Here is a 14,815-nt window from a genome sequence, read left to right as displayed (position 1 = left end):
GTCACTGTAGTCCCATGTCCAATAGTATTATATTAACATGCATTAGGGAACTTTCAGTGCACACCAGCAGAGTCCTGGTTAGCTACTTAGTGCACAGCAAGCTGGTGAGCTACGGAATATACACTGTTTGGTGTAGACTAAGGGTATGTCTACACTATGGGACAAAGTCGAAATAAGATACGCAACTTCAACTACGTTAACTGTGTAGCTGAGGTCGAAGTAGCTTAACTTGGCTTTTGGCACGATCTACATTGCAGGAAGTTGACTTCCCTTGCTCCTCATGAAATGAGGGTTACCAGCATCAACCGGAGAGCCCCTTTCAGTTCTAATTAGATGTCTTAACTTGACTGTTAATTCGAACCCTGGAAGATCTACAGTGGCAGCTTCGATCTTCCTCTGCAATGTAGACACACCCTAAGGGACCATCTAAACAATCTTTTTTATTTATTAATTGTTATTACCAGTAATATTATTTACTAGTAATAACAATTAATAAATTAATTGGACCAGGACAAGAACACTCGCCCTGGTCCATGGCTGGGGCTTAGGAAAGATTCAAATGCCACCCAGATGATGGGCAGAGTGCCCAGAGTTGGCAGCATGTGTTTCTACTGGTGGTACACATCCACACATGCCTCTGTATGCACAGAAAAACTTATTCCACATATGGATAAAAAATTAGAGGGAACATTGACCAGGATCCCACTGTGCTTGATGCTGTACAAATACAGAACAAAATGACAGCCTTTGCCCCAAAGAGCTTACAATCTATTATTAAATTCATTGGTGGTAGAAAATCCTTAAGCCTCTTTCATTACAATAATTTTGTGAAAATCACAGTTGAGTAAATGATTCATAGAATATATTATTTTCAATTAACTTCCTGAACTTGGCCAGATTTTGACCTTCCTTGCACTGCACAGGAGAAAAGGGGGGGAGGTGGTGCAAGTCCCCTCCCTGGGAGGGTTTGTTCTGTCCGAGCTGCACTACGGACTGCCCGCGGTGGCCAGGATTGCAGAGGGGGTTGCTCCTGGTGAGTGGGGGCGCGGGGCAGTGGAGGGAAGGAGCACTCTCAGCCACTCTGGCACCCCAGTGACTCTCGGTTTTGTGTGGCCCTCTGCAGGTGGTCAAGGCCATCAATAGAGTGCTGCTCCACAGAGCCATCCGTCTCGCTGATGTGGATGTGGTTATCGAGGGCTTTGGTGCCCTGAGCTTCCCCAACTGCGGGGTGGGGGCGCAATCGACGGAACGCACATCCCCATCTGTGCCCCTGACCACCAGGCCTCCCAGTACATAAACCAGAAGGGATACTTCTCAGTCATCTTTCAGACTGTGTCTGACCACCGGGGTCACTTCCTGGACATTAACATGGGTTGGTCTGGCAAAGTATATGACGCACAGGTGTACCGCAACTCCTCCATGTGCCAGAGGCTGCATGCCGGGACTTTCTTCCCCGACTGCCACATCAGGGCCGGGGATGTGGACATGCCTGTGTGCCTGGTAGGGGATGCAGTCTACAGCCCTAGCTCATGAAACAGTACACGGGACACCTCAACCTCTTCCAGCAGGCCTTTAATGCCAGACTCAGCAGGGCCTGCATTGTGATGGAGGGTGCCTTCGGCTGACTGAAGGCCCAATTTAGATGCCTCGTCACCCGCCTGGACTCTCCGAGAGGAATATTCCGCATGTGATGGCAGCGTGTTGGGTGCTGCACAATTTGTATGAAAGGAAGGGGGAGGCTTTCCTGCTGGGCTGGATGGCAGAGGCCCACCACTTGGCTGGCCTGTACACGCAGCCCTGCATGGCTGCCTGGTGAGAGGCCCATCGAGGGGCTGTCGGTATCTGGGAGGCCCTGCGGGAGAGCTTCCAGATGGAGGAGGAGTGAAGTCTCCTTGGCGTGCCCCACTGGGTCCTTGTGCCTTATTCCACCGTCAGGTCCTTCCACTTTCCCCTCCCTAACCCCCCTTCCTGATATAAAATAAACACACGTGTGTTGCCAAAAACAAACTCTGTTTATTGAACATAACTGGGGAGGGGGGGAATGAGGGTGGGAGAGGGAGGCGAGAGGGTGGAAGAGGGGAGGGGTAAACCTGGGAGGAGGGAGCTGGAAGGGGGAGGCAAGGGGAGGAAGGGGGAGGAGAAGCTCAGGGTTGGGGGTCTTGCTGGTCCACCTGTCTCCCAGCACTGTGGGTTCAGGGGCTTCGGTATCTCCGGGGGAGGGGGGAGCGGGTATGGGGGGTGGGGTGGGTTGGGAGGAAGATGCGGTGGGTTGCTGGCTCACGCTGGGCCAGGGGCAGTGACTGCTGGCTCTGTGCTGGCAGGCTTGCAGCTGGCACAGGCACTGTGGCCAGAGTCAACCTCTTTAAGGGCTCCAGGGCTATGGGGGAGCAGAAGAGTTTTCCTGGTGTGGCCCAGAGTGGCCACCAGGGCACCCTGGGAAAGGCTGGAGGCCCCCTATTTCGAAATAAGCATCTACACAGTGCTTATTTTGATTTAGCTATTTCGAATTTGGCGTTATTTCTCATGGAATGAGGTTTACCAAATTTGAAATAAGCCCTCCGCTATTTTGATTTAATTTCGAAATAGCGGTTTGGCTGTGTAGACGCTAGTAAAGTTATTTCGAAATAATGGCTGTTATTTTGAAATAACTTTGCTGTGTAGACATATCCTTAGGCATTGTTGAAAATTCCATCCTAAAGGTCTTTGATGGTCTGGCTTTGTGAATCAACCCTAAGTGATATGGTTTTTTTGAGGATGCACAATAAAATGTGAATGTTTACAACCATTATTATTATTGAGAATTGGATAACTAACATAACATAGCAAAAGCAAAAAACATGACTGTGTAGCACTTTAAAGATTAATAAGATGGTTTATTAGATGATGAGCTTTCGTGGGCCAGACTCACTTCCTCAGATCAAATAGTGGAAGAAAATTATCACAACCATATATACCAAAGGATACAATCAAAAAAATGAACACATATGAAAAGGACAAATCAAATTTCAGAACAGAAGGAGGATGAGGGAGGGAGGTAAATGTCTGTGAGCTAATGATATTAGAGGTGATAACTGGGGAAGCTATTTTTGTAATGGGTAAGAATTAATGTCTTTGTTTAGGTGAAAAGTGTCAAATTTAAGTATGAATGACAGTTCAGAGGATTCTCTTTCAAGTCTGGTGTTAAAAGGTTTTTGAAGCAGGATGCAGGTAATCAAGTCATTGAGACAATGCCCCTTCTGATTGAAATGGCAAGAAACTGTTTTAGGCCTTGGATTGTGGATAATCAAGATAAGAGTTTGGACTTTTGACTCCTTATCATTGATGATCACCTATCACCAGGCTTCTAAGAACGTTCTTGTAATTCTTTCCCTAGGCAGTAGAAAGATTCCCTACAGATGGAAAACACTAAAATGACATTCTGTGTTGATTTAAGTATCAAGAAAGTTTACGGTATACACTTATCAAGATGTTGCAGAGAGCATGCACTGTGCTAACCACAAATGGGACATGAGAATTTTGAATAGTTTACTTTTTCCGGAGATAAGCTGCTTTGAACTTTTTTCATTTAACTGACGCCAACTCATGTGCCACTACCTTGCTGCAACTGTAGGAATAAAGGCAAAGAGATACACAGAATTTTCTCCAGCAAAATGTGAGTCACACAGAACTAATGCTGAGATTGGCTGTGACTCAAAATGACAAAAGCAAGATGTGTCCTAGTCAGACTCCTACTCTACCTTTATTTCTAGACAGTGAAGTGAGACCTTACTGTGAAGAGCGTAAGAATCAATGCCCACAAAACAGACATTAGACAAGATCACAAAGAAAAAACAGTTTCTTGCCATTTCAACCAGAAAGGACACTGTCTCAATGACCTAATCACATGCATCTTACTTCAGAAGACTTTCAAATCTGCACTTCAAAGGGAATCCTCTGAACTGGCATTCATGCTAAAATTCGACACTCTCCGCGGGGGTCTGAACAAAGACCCCAACTACCTTACCCATTACAAAGATAGCTTCCCCAATTATCACCTCTAATACCATTAACTCACAGACATCTACCCTTCCCCACCTCTAATATCATTAACTCACAGGCATTTACCTTCCTTCCCCCCACCCCCCCGCATCCCCCTTCTGTTCTGAAATGTGATTTGTCCTTTTCATATGTGTTCATTTTTTTAATTGTATCCTTTGGTATATATGGTTGTGACTATTTTCTTCCACTATTTGATCTGAGGAAGTGGGTCTGGCCCACGAAAGCTCATCATCTAATAAACCATCTTGTTAGTCTTTAAAGTGCTACATAGTCCTGTATTTTGTTTGAGGTGGTGGAACCTGCTATTCTCATGCCTGAATGTAGAACCAAATCATACTAGTGATTAAACAAGATTAAACAGCTTGCATTTAGGAAGCTTACATTAATCATTCTCACTTCTTACACTAAAGTTGGCCCCTGTCATTGTAAACCTATTTGTGTTCTTCAGAATCAGGAAATTGTGGTCCAGCTAGATGTCCGTGCATGGTCTTTTTCTCTTTAACTCAAGAACTACACCAGAGCCTCCCTGTACTGAAAGTTTTTGTTTTATTTTTATGCTTAAAGAGTAAACTACGTCGAGTTCCTATTAAAAAGACATTCTTATTCTTCAGGGCATTGGATCAATAAGTCTGCTCCTCTAACTTCTGACTACAGAATTTTGTTATCATATATAATTTCTGAAGAATGATTTTGAAAATTGCAACTGAAAACTGATAACATTTTCTCTAAGACTGGGATCTAGCAAAATCCCCATTGTCTCAAAATGTATATATAACACATTTACAGTAAAACTCCATTAGTCCGGCATCCAATGCTCCAGCACTCCTGATGGTCCGGCACCATCAGGAACCCGGAAGTGCTCTGGCTGCTGGACAATTGGAGTTGCTCTGCGCCCAGCTTCCCCAATTCAGCCGCTGCTGAAACTGACCAGCAGCTGAATCGGGGAAGCCGGGGGCAGAGCAGCTGGGGTGCTGCTGATTTGGTCCCATAGTGCTGCCCCTCGGGGCTGCGGGACCAAACTGGCAGCACCCTAGTTGCTCTTGGGGACACCTGGGGCAGAGCAGCTGGGGTGCTACCAGGTTGGGCCCACAGTGCCTAGGAGCTGGGCTATGGGACCAACCCGGCAGCACCCCAGCTGCTTTGCCCCAAGCGTCCCCAAGAGCAGCTGGGGTGCTGCCAGGTTGGTCTTGCAGTGCCAAAGGGCAGCGCTACTGGACCTACCAGCAGCACCCCAGCTGCTCTGCCCAAGGCGTCCCTGATTCAGCCGCTGCTGAAACTGACCAGCAGCGGCTGAATTGGGGACACCTGGGGCAGAGCCGGACTATCGGAAGGGGGGGCTATGAGGGGTCTGGAGTGGCATCCCCTCCACCCACCCCAGACCCCTCATAGCCCCCACTTCCGATAGTCTGGCATATCTGATAATCTGGCACCCCCTGGGTCCAAAAGGTGCCAAATTATCGGAAGTTTACTGTATTTAGTTTGTAGTTATTAAGTTAAGAAAACAGTTACACTTTCTTCTCACCTCTTACTATGGAATCCACTGTTTCTTCCTGTAGTGCATTTTTGCCCCCCCTTTATGCTTACAAAAATGTATTTGATGTCTTTAGCTTAGATCAGTGAAATGTTAGAGATGATAAATCTCTAACAAAGCAGAGTGCTGTTTGGTATGAAACAACATCACTGGGTAGTCAAAGAAACTGGAAAGAAAACATTTCACTCAAAGCTGAAGAAAAAAATCATATCTTCATTTCTGACAGATTGCTTTTAAACCACAGATTATAATCTAATCATAATGATGAAGTGGGAGAGAAGATCAAATATGAGATACCTGGTAAATTCATCACTGGGGATCAGGAGCGGCCTGAGGTCGGCTGCAGCAGCTGGCGCCCCAGGCAGGTGGCACAATCGGCGCCCCCTCGGCGCCCCCGCCTGCACGGCCGTCAATGGCTGTGACCTCAACAAGGGGCTCCCCGGCATCCCGTGACATCATCATCAGGCACCCGAGCCAGCGGCACTCTAGGAAACTGCCTAGTTCGCCTAGGCTCATGGGCCACCCCTGCTGGGAATTCAATGATGCTTCATTTAATAACACCGATTATATGGTGGCCTTGAAGATGGTAGAGATAAGAATATAAAGGGCCTCATATTATAATATCCATTGTTGAAGATGTGTTTCATTTTTGTTATATAATTTGAAGACAATGGGCCAGATTTTAGTCTTTACTGTGGTGTTTTTGTACTGCTCCCTTAGAACAAAAGAACCAACCAAGTGGTTCTGTATTAAAATCTGGGAATTCTTTAGATGTGGAAGACGCCCTGGCTGGTGCAAAGCCACAATAGCTATGATGATTATAACAGGATACATAAAAACCACTAGAAGCCAAATTCAAAGGTGCTGTGTAAGAAGAAAGTAAGTAATGGGTAGGACTCAAAGTGAGTTTCCGTTAGGGTTGCCAGGTGTCTGGTTTTGAACCAGACAGTCCAGTATTTGAGCTTTCTGTTCAGGAAACAAATTGAGAAAATATAAATGAGAAAATAAAAATGTCCGTTTTTTTCTAAATAAGATGTAATGTAGACTGTGATTTAATGTCAAGTGTGTCCGGTATTTTTGCTGAAACCATCTGGCAACCCCGGTTTCCATAAGTGACTGAAAGTGAATTTTAGTAAGGGAATCTCACAGAGTCTAAGGGTATGTCTACACTACAGCACTATTTCGAATTAACTCAATTTGAAATAGTTAATTTGAATTAAGCTAATTCGAAGTAATGCATCTATACACAAAAACTATTTCGAAATAGCGTTTTGCTATTTTGAAATAGTGTGTCCACACTGAGTGGAACCTGAACTGAAGTTAAGACTAGCTGGAGCCTGTGCCGGCAGGGCATCAAGTTAGGACTTGAGTGTGTGGGGCTCCTGCCTGAGGCTAACTGAGCTCTGTGCTTAAAGGGACCCTACCCCCACCCTGGAAAGACAGTTCTCAGGGTTCCCCGCTTGCTTGTCTACCTTGATGAGGGACAGCAAAGCAGTCCTGTCTTGGAGTGCCCTGAGTACCCGCACTCGGGACACCACAGCACTGGGCCACATGGAGCCAGAGCTGCCCCTGGGCATGCTGATGCGTCTCATGGGGTCAGTGCCATCAGCCTGGCTGCACTTGCTGCAGGCTGCCATCCGGAGGGTGCATCGGGGGGCTGTCAGGATCCTGGAGGCCCTGAGGGAGATCATCCACCACGAGGAGCCCTGAGAGCCGCCCCAGTCCTCCCCAGTGGGGGCTCGTGCCCCATTCCTCCCTCACGTCCTTCCACTTACCCCACTGTAGCCCCCCTTCCTGATGTAAAAAATAAAGGACACGTGTGGTCAAAAATACAAACTCTCTTTATTTAACAAAACTGGGGTGGGAGGGATTAACCTCTGGGGAGACTGGGAAAAGGAGGTGGAAGAGAGGAAGAGAGAGGGTGGGAGAGGTAAGGGGGAAACCTGGGAGGAGGGAGCTGGAAGGGGGAAGCCAGGGGAAGAAGGGGGAAGGGAAGCTCAGAGCTCAGGTGTGGGGGGTCTCGCCGGACCAACCTGACTTTCATGCAAACCTGCTCCTGGGTTCACATGTGGCCTTTGGTGGCCAGGCTGGCAGCTATCCTGCCATAGATGGCTGTGTTCCTCCGTCTAGGGCTGAGATCATGGAAGTTGGGGGCATCCCCCCCAAACCTGAATAAGGTCCATGATCTCCACCCTGGACCAGGAAGGCACCCACCTTCTCCAGCCCCTGTCAGGCTCCTGGGAGCTGGCAGATTGCTCCTGGGGAACGGTGGAGGGCTGGCTGCCAGTGGCTTGTTGGCTCATGTTTTGGGGCCACTCGATCAGGGACCCCAGTGGCCACTGCTGGCTCTGGGCTGGCAGGCTTGGAGGTGGCACAGGCACTGTGGCCAGGATCTACCCCTTTAATGGCTCCAGGGCTGGGGGAAAGGAGAGTAAGTTTTCCTGGTTGTGCTCAGAGTGGCCACCAGGGCTCCCTGGGAAGGGCTGGAGGCCCCCTATTTCGAATTAAGTGTGTACACAGCACTTAGTTCAAAATAGCTATTTTGAATTTGGTGTTACTCCTCATAGAATGAGGTTTACCAAATTCGAAATAAGTGCTCCACTATTTCAAATTCGTTTCTAAATAGCGGTTTGCCTGTGTAGATGCTATTAAAGTTAATTCAAAATAATTGCTGTTATTTCGAATTAACTTTGTAGTGTAGACATACCCTAAGGTGACATACTTAAAAAAATGTAAGTTACACTACTTTAGATTGAATCTAAAAATTCCCCTTGGATTTGGCCTAGTGCTTGAGTTGCCCCTACTGGATCTGTGGCAGCCAGGGATTCTTCCACATCTAAAGAAACACTGTCCTTAGGACAGTCCAGAGGGCTGGTTACTCATGTGGTGCACTTGGTAATAGAAAGAGATGTAGACACAGTGATGTCTTACTAGATGGCAAACAGGATTGTTTGGGACCCCAACAACTCTTCAGGAACGGGCTATTCTGAGACAGTTTCAGAGGACTTTGGTTTAACAAAAGTTAAAGTCTATTCCTAAAAATTCCCGAGCCCTTGAATGCCAGCACTCAATCAGCTGGACCTGAACAAAAGGCAAAGGAGACCCTCAGGACTGACAAAGCCCACTGAATGAAGACCCTGGGACATGAGGAATCTGAGATCTTTGCTGGGACTGTGGTCAAGAGGGGCACTTTTGGTGGGACTTTCTCTATATGGATTCTAGTTATGGGCATGTTGGCATGGCTGGCCCCCAAATCCAGGGAAAAAGTCTGGAAAAATGTGTAGTCCCAGTTTGTGGGGAAGGAATCCTCACAACAGCCTAAGTAAATTCAGGCTGTAGTCAGATGATTCTTTAGGAGGGACTTGTTCATGACCTTTAACTCTCCAGGACCAGAATCCATGGGAATATACAGCTTTACGCAACTGATGGGGTAAGATTTGAGATCCATGACTGAAGAGAAACCCTCCCAGGTGATCTTAGTCTACCCTACCCCCCTTGCTGTTAGGGTGAGACTGGCCAAAAAATCAGAAAAATCCACAAGACCATGAGCAACAACATCTGAGAGGAGGAAATGCAGTATCAAAGGGTATGTCTATATTATCCCCCTAGTTCGAACTAGGGAGGCTAATGTAGGCATTCGAAGTTGCAAATGAAACCCGGGATTTAAATATCCCGGGCTTCATTTGCATCTTCCCGGGCGCCACTATTTTTAAATATCCCTTAGTCTGAACTCCGTGCCCACGGCTACACGCGGCACGGAGTAGGTAGTTCGAATAAGGATCTCTAAATAGGATCTACCAGTATACCTTGAGGAATTTTTAGCCGCGGGCACGGAGTTCAGACTAAAGGACACCTCATTCTATAAGGAGTAACACCAAATTCGAAATAGCTATTTTGAACTACGTGCTGTGTAGACACTTAATTCGAAATAGGGGGCCTCCAGCCCTTCCCAGGGAGTCTTGGTGGCCACTCTGGGCACAACCAGGAAAACTTACTCTCCTCTCCCACAGAGAAGGGGAACCCTTCGGTCACCCTGTGGAACCTGACCGTGAAGAAGGATTGTTTAAACCCTGTAAACCACCTGCTGAGTCCCCTCCACACACAGAGCACCCTGTCAAAGATACCGAAGTGCAGTTGGAGCATGACAAGGACTTCATCCAAGAGCAGAGGGAAGACCCATCTTTAAGTCTTGCCTGGGAGAAGGTAGTGACACCAGAATGAGAAGGAGACAATATACTGCATCCTCCACAAGGACGAAGGTTTGAGATCAGGGGTGACTGCCTCTATCGACTGGTATGGCAACTCCAAATATGGGAATTATTCAACAGATTTTGGTGCTTGAAAGGTGACCTCCGAGCCTCCTTCAGCTGCTCTCACAGAAGCCAGGGTAGGACACCTGTGTAGAAAAATGACCCTTCAGAGGATATCACACCATTTTTTTTGGCCTGACATGCAATGCACCAGGAGGTGTGGGATTATTGTGCTTCCTGCCCTGAGGGTCAGCAGTACCTTGGGCCCCCCTCATGCTCCTGTGTGACTGACATACCATTTGAATGAATTGGCATGGATCTCTTGGGCTGCTGGCCATCCCGCTACACATTGCTATGGCCCTAATGTCACAACGGAGCTAGTGAAGATTTTCTTTCAGGTCAGGATACCCAAGAAGATCCTAACCAATCAGGGCAGCACTGTGTCCTCCAAGTTGATAGTGGAGTTGTGTTGCCTCATGAACATTTGGCCCCTCAGAACTTCATTGTACCACCCACAAACTGATGGGTTAGCCAAACACAAATGGAACCCTCACATCAAATCATCTTTGTAGAAGATGGTCCCTGACACTGGAACACACTGTTGATCACTCTACCATTCCCTGTGGGGGAAGGCCCATAATCTCGGTTCTCTCCCTTTGAACTCCTCTGTGGGAAACAACCGTGGGTCATCCTGGATTTCCTGAAAGAGGACCGGGAGGCATAAGCAACATGGGTTCTGGGAACTACCTATTACAGGCTGCAATTCTGGGAGCACCTCCAGGCCTTAGATGTCTTTGAGAAAACTTGTTACGAGCCCAGCAAATCCCAGAGTAACAACACAACAAAGGGACTATGGTACTCATCTTTGAGCACAGAGACTGAGTTCTATTATTATTGTCCTCCACTGAATCAATGTTATTAGTTAAGTGGTAAGGCCCCTTTCAAGAACTTCTAGAGCAACTAGGAGGAGCCAAATATTTGTCAACACTAGAACTAACAAAGGAGTCATGGCAGGTATCCCTGACACAAAACTTCAGGGCAAAGACTGCCTTTCCGGATGATAGGGCCTCTTCCAGCCATCACATTGCCTTTTGGTCTACCTGGGGCAGCCCACATCTTTCAGTGGTTGATGAACAGAGTTCTACAGCCTCACAACCGATATGCAGTCGTGTATAAGACTCTGCGAGTTATAGCAGCAGTTGAAAGGATCACCTTTGACACCTAACCAGTGCTTTTGAGGCCCTTTGGGAGGTGGGGCTCACAGCCAACCTGCAAAATGCTGTCTTGGGCAGGAAGTAATGTCATATCTTGGGAAGTAATTTATGGCCTCTGATTGACAAGAGGCAACCTCTAGCTCAGTGGTGCGCCACCTTTTTTCATTTGCCCACGGGGGCCGCCAAATTTGGTTGAGAAAAAAAAAGAAGTGCCCCTTTAAGGAAGCACTCCCCCACTCCTCCACCTCCTCACCTGCCACTCCCCCACCCCACCACATGTACATGGGGCGCTGAGCCAGAAAGCCAGGAAAAGCAGCCGGCCGGATCCAAGCACTGCAACCCCCCAGGATGGCAGCTGCGACCCCCAAGGGGGCCGTGACCCACAGATTGCACACCACTGCTCTAGCTGATACCCAGTTCTTTGGACTGCCCACATCCTATTGGAGTTTTGTACTAGGCTTTGCAATGGTAGCAGCCTCCCCTCTCTGACAAAACCAAAAGTTCCCCAAACAACAGATGCAGTGGTCCACTAAGTGTGAGGAGGCATTTCAGACCCTTAGCCCAGGAACCAGTCCTCATGTACCGAAACTTCTCAAGGGACTTCACATTGCAAGCAGATGCCTCAGAAATGGGACTGGAAGCTGTCCTATTGCTAGGAAATCAATGGGAAATCAACCCCATTTTATATCTAAGCCATAAATTGTTCCACAGGGAGACATTATTTGACAATTGAAAAGGAGGCCTTGGAGGTAATATGGGGGTGTTATGCCACGATCTGCTCGGCAGCTCCTTCACACTGATGACTGATGACGCACCCTCCAATGGCTGCAGGGTGTGAAGGACACAAATCCCAGGATGATGCGTTGGGACCACTTCCCCAACCATATGACTTCTGTATCTGTCATCGAGCAGAGAAGGCTCACGTCAGCATGGACTTCTCCAGCCTGGGAGAGAGGTGAGGGAGACAGACCACCCACCGAGGTCCCTCCTAAGGAGTACGTGCATGGCACATACACTGCACTGGACAAGAGGGGGTTAACTCCTGACTGTGGGCAGAAGTCCTTCCCCTTAGGCCATACTAGGTATGTACCAATTGCTGCCTCAGTGTAAAAGAGAGCAGCCCAGCTCATTCTAGGCTGACTGCTGGAGGGGAAGGACCTTTGGTGGAGGTTCCAGCTGAAGAATCATCTCAGCCTTTGTTTGCAGCAGCTGCAGACCCTAAGAACCGGACTGGAGGGCACTGACCAATGGAGCCTAGGGAATAACCCACACAGAGGAGCTGGGAGACCCCAGTGCCCCATGGGCTGCAACTCCTGGAAGCATGGTAAGAAGTGACCCAGGGAGGGCATACGAGGGGTATCTCCCACCCTTGTGTGGTCAGCATCTTTCCATGGGATTCCGCACTGACCCAGTAACAGACCACTCTGCTGCTGTTTTGGCCTAGGGCCAGGGACCAGTGGAGTGGGTTGGGCTAGGCTCCCATACCATCCCTCTCTCCCTGGTGGAGGTGCTCTCCTCCCTCCTGGGTACTGGCCATTGGGCCACACTGCCCTGCATCTAAGGGCTGGTATCTGAGCAGACACTGAGTCAAACTGCCCTCTGGCTATTGGTATAGGCTCCAGCTAAGTAGTACAGGGCAGTGTGACCCAATGGCTACGTCTACACTGACATGAATTTCCGAAAATGCTTTTAACAGAAAAGTTTTCCGTTAAAAGCATTTTCAGAAAAGCGCGTCTAGATTGGCAGGATGCTTTTCTGCAAAAGCACTTTTTGTGGAAAAGCGTCCGTGGACAATCTAGACGCGCTTTTCCGCAAAAAAGCCCCGATCGCCATTTTCGCGAAAAACTTGCCAGTCTAGACACAGCCAATAATGAAGACCCTCTATTCCCACTCCCCAGCCCCCAGGTACTGACTATTGAGCTGCATTGCCCTGCATCCAGGGGATACTATATTGACTCTAGCCATTGTGATACACTGCCCTATACACAGGGGCAATTATATTAGTTTTAGCTATTGGCTTGCACCAGCCCTGTACTTGAGAGTGATTATACTGACTCTGTCCACTAGGCCATACTGCCCTACATCTAAGGGCTGTTATATAAACTCCACCACTAAGTCACACTGTCTTGAACATAAGGGCTGCTATACTTTACTCTAGCCAATGAGCCACAGACTGCCGTGACCCCAAGGGCTGCATCGCTTTCAGCCTGAAGACTTTCAGGGAAACTGTAACTGCTGGTGATAACACAACCCTGCGCTGCCCCCAAAGAGGCATGGGGTGTACATACCCTGCAACCAGAGTTGCCTGTAAGCTGAGTGCTTGGGTGGCCACTCAGGAGACATTCAAATGCTGCCCCGCTGATTAGCAGAGTGCTCACAGCAAGCAGCATGTATTTCTGCTGATGGTTCTCATCTGTAAATGCTTCAGTGCACATCATAAAATTTATTCCGCACATGGCTGGAAAAAATTAGAGGGAACACTGCCCGTAACACCAAGTTATTAGGGAATAATTTTGTCTTGCTCCTAGCATCTGTGGGAAATCAGGCCCTTAGTTCAAAAACTCACTACAACAAAGGAATTTTTATTCTCATTTTAAACATGGGTGGTGGTGGAGGGGGAATGACAGCCTATGAAATCAGCATTCTCAAGCCCCCACACAAGAATTCAAAAAGTTATGCATATGAATGCGCAAGTACAGTTATAACACTCACTGCTGCACCCAAGCATACCTTGCAGGCAGAAAAACCAAACATGGTCAGGTGAAAACAGAAAAACAAGTATAAGGGAGATGTTATCGTCCAGAGACATTTCCTATAACGTTAGATACTGTAACTGGACTCAATTAAAATATAAGAACATTTCCATCACGTGTTTTCTCTACATTAACCATCTAACAATGGTAATAGCTAAACCATTTAAAAAAATCAACTCACAACATGTTTTATGCCCTTCATTCTTTATTACTTTGAAGACAGGTTTGAAACCCTTTCAGAATCAGTCTCCATCGACTTCAGGGCCAGCAGGTACTATTATTATTATCTAGTTTGATCTCAATAACCATTGAATTTCACTCCTTAATTTCTTTATCAAAATCCGTACAGAACTGATGCAGTGGTTTAAGACTCAATGCCAGACCACCTGCATGGCAGGCACGAATTCTGTCACTGAACCATCTGTGCTGCAAAAAGTCTGAGCAGCAAATCTGCCTTAAAGTGTCATGAAGCAACCCAGCAGGGTTTTGCTTAGCTCAGGGGCGGGCAATAATTTTTGATGGGGGGGGGGGCAACTCTAAGATTCTGGAAAGTGGTCGAGGGCTGCACTCTTCCATGATATTAATGGAGGTGCGGGGTCTGGAATGGAGGCTGAGTGGAGAAGGGAGCTTGGGGTAAGGAACTGAGGTGCAGGAGGGAGACTGGAGTCTGGGAGGGAGTTGGGATGAAGTGCGGTATGCCTACATTACCCTCCTAGTTCGAACTAGCGGGGTAGTGTAGACATACCCTCATTGATTTGTCTAGTGCCTGCAAACTGTTCCATCAAGCTGGGCCACATTTTGATCAGACCGTATCCATGTAAGCCTGGTCAGCATTGGAAATGGTGCCTGGCAGTGTTCTGAGTGTTCTCAACTCTTCCAGCTGTTTGTAATAAGCAGTCTTTTCCCATTTCTTATGACAGGATATGGTGCCATCCTGTGGTCAATGCTTTCACCTGTTTGATATTTTATCTCCTCCCTTCTCTTTTCTGTTTTATTATTAAACCTTTTCTCTCCCTCCTCCTTTGACAT

General features: G+C 47.5%; 1 protein-coding gene across 10 annotated transcripts in view; it reads right to left on the bottom strand.

The window, feature by feature from the left end:
• Positions 1 to 9,522: 9,522 nt before the first annotated feature.
• The window catches only part of SLC25A48 (solute carrier family 25 member 48), a 53,008-nt gene continuing 47,715 nt past the window's right edge, over positions 9,523 to 14,815 (bottom strand). For 4 of the 10 annotated variants that reach the window (XM_075900426.1, XM_075900425.1, XM_025181204.2 and 1 more), the window contains one exon: positions 9,523 to 9,965. The gene's annotated coding sequence lies outside the window, so the exon portion shown is untranslated. The remainder of the gene's footprint in view (positions 9,966 to 14,815) is intronic. The other 6 variants (XM_025181205.2, XM_075900430.1, XM_014569990.3 and 3 more) reach the window with 2 other exon arrangements.

This window comes from Pelodiscus sinensis, chromosome 17 (genome assembly GCF_049634645.1).
Source record: "Pelodiscus sinensis isolate JC-2024 chromosome 17, ASM4963464v1, whole genome shotgun sequence".
Classification (NCBI taxonomy): Eukaryota; Metazoa; Chordata; order Testudines; family Trionychidae; genus Pelodiscus; species Pelodiscus sinensis.
The sequence above is the reverse complement of the archived record's forward strand: the minus strand, read 5'-3'. Positions and strand labels throughout refer to the sequence as shown.